This window comes from Sciurus carolinensis, chromosome 11 (assembly GCF_902686445.1).
Source record: "Sciurus carolinensis chromosome 11, mSciCar1.2, whole genome shotgun sequence".
In the NCBI taxonomy this organism is placed as follows: domain Eukaryota; kingdom Metazoa; phylum Chordata; class Mammalia; order Rodentia; family Sciuridae; genus Sciurus; species Sciurus carolinensis.
Genome location: NC_062223.1, coordinates 31,766,750 through 31,771,080, shown reverse-complemented (window position 1 = coordinate 31,771,080; position 4,331 = coordinate 31,766,750). Strand labels below are relative to the sequence as shown.

Here is a 4,331-nt window from a genome sequence, read left to right as displayed (position 1 = left end):
ACTATGCATCCTCTAATATTGTGTCTCATGTTGTCTTTTCTAAAACACTGACACACACAGAAGGATCAAATCTAAACTTAGCAGGCATTCAGGATCTCCATCAAATGGTCCCCAACCAGTCTTTGTGGTCTTGCTACCTTCCAGCACATTCCATATATACATTACTCTCCAGCCACATCAAATTACTAGTTCTTGTCTAAAAAACACATTACTGTTTCTTCCCTCCAAGCCTTTACAAAGGCTATTTTCTCTGTCTGGAAGTCTTTCCCACTCCTACCTGACTAACGTCTTTGCAAAGCCTACCCAGACCCAGCTTGAGGCCCCAGGCGCCCCTCTGACCATAGTAATTTGTTCAGGCTTTTATGAATGTAGTTCCTTATTCTAGAGTCTGTACCTTTCCCTCATGGATTCAACAAACCAATATCTATCACTGCAATGTGCCGAGCACTGGGAACACAGTCTCTGGTTAAACTGTGAGATCTGCAAGGGCAAGGATCCTGTCTTATTTTTATCTCCAGTGATTAGCACAGGGGAAAAGTGACCAGTGGATATTTGCTTGTTGAATATTGGATAAAATGAAAGCATCTTTTTCAGTGATAGGATTGAAAATCGTAACGATACCAAACACTTCCTCATTTGCCCTTTAAAGGCAAAGATAAAGGACATTTTCTTTTACATGCAACATATTGTTGTGCTTAGTAACAATTCCAGGGGACTCAGAAATCTTCCTTTGCTTTGAATGTTCTCCATCTGGAAGAGTTTAGCTAATTAAACCAAAGGCTGCAGATGAGTTGGCCTCGGTTTTTTCCTCCAATGGAGGAAACCCCTCCCCCAACCCCCAGAGGACTCATTAGATAAATATCAAGGGTCAGTGCTATTTTTAGTAGCATATAGTTTTGAAAGTCTTTAACTTTTTTTTAATTTCTAAATTTGGTAACACTTTTGAAAATCTTTTTATTCATTTTTTTAAATTTAAATTTTCTAGTGAGATTTTGTGAAGAGATAAGGCTGAGCCATTTCGGGGCCTGGCTGACCTCGGGCAGCCGTGAGCTTCCTCTTTTTCCTAGAATCTGGGAGGAGGAGATTCAGAATCGACTCTCTTCTCCCTCCCGCCTTCTCCCGGTTACAAATCACTTGAGATATATAAGTTAGTGGAACTTTGCTTGAGTGAGATGGTTTTGATCTTCTGCTACATTCTTTTGCCTCTGTGAGGAACCTTATCAAACACGATGGCTAGCGACGTTCCCAGCAAGACAGATCCACACTCCATCAACTCCCATGTATTTGTTGGAAATCTCAACATTCTGGTGTCAGAAGTCTGATGTGGAAGCAATCTTCTTGAAGTCTGGCAAAATAGTGGGTTGCGCTGTCCATCAGAACACTCTTCTCCACCCCTTCTACTCAGATCCTCTTTTGACTTGGACTATGACTTTGAACATGATTATTAAGACAGGATGCACAGATACCCAGCACACCTTCCTCCTCCTCCTCCTATTGCTAGGTCTGTAGTGCCCTCTAAACGCCAGCGTGTATCAGGAAACACCTCCTGAAGGGGCAAACGTGGCTTCAGTTTTTAGAGTGGACGGTGGGGATCTTCTTCCAAGTCTGGAAAGTTGAAAGGAGATGACCTTCAGGCCATGAAGAAGGAGCCGACCCAAATAAAACAAAAAGTGAATTCTCTTCTGGAAAACCTGGAAAAGATTGAAAAGGAGCAGAGCAAACAAGCAGATGCGAAGAACAACAAATCAGAAGAGGAGCAGAGCAGCATCTCGCTGAAGAAAGATGAGACTTATGTGAAGACAGAGTCTGAGGGGGTGCAGATGACTCTGCTGAGGAGGGGGACCCCCTGATGATGAGGATAATGAAGACGGGGGATGACCACCTGGAGTTGATCAAGAATGATAAAAAAGAGGCAGAGGAAGGAGAGGTGACTCTTAAGCACAGAGTGGGGTTTAGAAATCTTAGCCCATCATTTCTTTACCGAGACGCTTGTCTACGATCAAAATTTCACTAGATCCTCTCTCTGAGTGTCTTCAGCCCTCACTTGCTCTTCTCCCTGTCTTCCATGTTCATTAATCCATATTACCCTGCTACCAGTCCCATTTTCACTTCCTTTGATGCTAGTAGCTTTGTTAAGTCTTACCCTGTAATTTTTCCTTTTAATTTTGATACCTCTTTATGACAACGAAAAAAAGGATGTATGGTTTTTATCAACTGTCTCCAAGATAATCTCTTGTTATGCAGGGAGTACATGATTTCATTGGTTGCTTCCCTAACTGCAAAGTCAATCTCATTTAGTTGTAGCACCTGAGAGCAGCTTTGTCTTAGAGGCATGTGTGTTATGCCCCACATAATGTCCTATGTGGGACTGTTCAACACAAATGGAACCATGTATTTTTGTGAATGAGAGTTGGCAAGCTAAATGCATCCTCTAGAATAATAGTCTTTATTTGTTTTCTGAAGTTGATACTGTGGGTTACTTTTGTGAACAACCTGATGTTTAGGACCTTTTTTTCTCAAAATAAACAAGTCCTTATTAAAAAACCAGGAATTTGGAGAAAAAAGTCTTCTTTCTAGTGAACTTAAGCCTACACAGAAGCATTTAACTCAAGTCTAGATGATGTTGAATTATCATACTGGAGACTGAATTAGTAATTAATCTGAAAAAGGGAAGTTATAAAAAGTGATTCTCTCTTTTTTTTTTTTGGTAATGTGGGTACCTATTGACGATATTCTATGCAGATTAAAAATTAAAAGATGGTTCAGAGGGGCTGGGGTTGTGGTTCAGTGGTACAGCGCTTGTCTAGCATGTGGGAGGCACTGAGTTCGATTCTCAGCACTGCATTTAAATAAATAAATAAATAAATAAATGCCCATTGACAACTAAAAACTATTTTTAAAAAGATGATTTAGAGAAAGCTATTATTTTCAGTCCTTTTGAGGAATTTTCAGTTTTCATTATTAGCTCTTGTCAACATTTCTGAGCTTTTAGTCCCATTCTTACCCTCTTCTCTTCTGCTCCTGGAAGCTGGAAAACAGAGAGAGAGAGAGAGAGAGAGAGAGAGAGAGAGAGAGAGGAGAGAGAGAGGCACCAGGGACAAGATAGAGTCCCTTCGGGGCATGCCCCCCAGCGATCTACTTCCTCCAATAGTGTCCTGCTCACCTGGCGTCTTCATCTCCTAGTACTCCATTAGAATTCTTAGTCTGCTGATGAGGTTAGAGCCTTCATGGTGGGTTGGGGTTGTGGCTCAGTGGTAGAGCACTTGCCTAGCACGTGTGAGGCACTGGGTTTGATCCTTAGCACATTTGAAAAGTAAATAAATAATAAAGACATGTTTTAAAACAAAGAGCCCTCATGGTCCTGTGATTTCCCCAAAGCCCCACCTCTAGACATTGCTGCATGGGGGATGAAGTGTTCAACACATGAGCTTTTGGGGGACATTCCAGATCCAAACCATGACATTCTGCTAAATTGAATTTATTTTCTCCAGTTGGAAACCGTTTGTCTACTTCCTGGGTTATATAATGAGATTTAAACTGATGGGTCCTGATTGGACAGAGTTCATTCAGATTTTAGTGAGAAAGATATTTGATAGTGAGCAGAGGAAATCTAATGTCCACTGCTGCCATCCTTGCTAAGCCTTGTCATCATGCACAACCAACTTGAATGAATTTCACTCAAAACCCATGGGGGTTAGGTTGGAGGGAGGGAGGGAGGATTAGGCCAGGAGCACAGGAGTTTTAGGACAATGAAATGATTCTGTATGATACTCCAGTGGTGGATGCATGTCATTCATTACAGTCACCAAAACCCAAAGAATGAACAACCCCAAGAGGTCCCTAATGTAAACTATGGGGTTTGAGTGATAATGACGTATCATTGTAGATTCATTGATTGTAACAAAGGAATCACTCTGATGAGGAATATTGATTGTGGGGTAGGTTATGAGGGTTAGGGACAAGGGGACATATGGGACATCTGTCATCTTTTGCTCAATTTTGTTGTGAACCTAAAACTGCTCTAAAAATAAAGTCTATTGAAAAATAAAAGAAGCTAAAAATGAGTAAGACTGTCAGTGTAGGGCCAAAGAATCTGTGGAAGTTTGTTTGCTTCTATTCTAGTGAGGCCCTCTCAGAGTGCTCCATTATGTCCTCCCCCAGGTATTTTTCTTATCCTTTCCTGGGGTGATCTCTAGTCTTTTCTCAGGACATTGGGGTGGTCTCCAGTCTTTTCTCAGGACACTGTCTTCTTCCTTTCCCATTCTTCATTCAGGGGGACTAAAGGACTAATCAAGAACAAGGGTTGGAGGTGACCATGGAATTCCGATCAC

The 4,331-nt window shown here is 41.5% G+C and overlaps 1 pseudogene; it reads left to right on the top strand.

The window, feature by feature from the left end:
- Positions 1–1,229: 1,229 nt before the first annotated feature.
- On the top strand, positions 1,230–2,014 carry LOC124959449 (heterogeneous nuclear ribonucleoproteins C1/C2-like; annotated as a pseudogene).
- Positions 2,015–4,331: the final 2,317 nt, after the last annotated feature.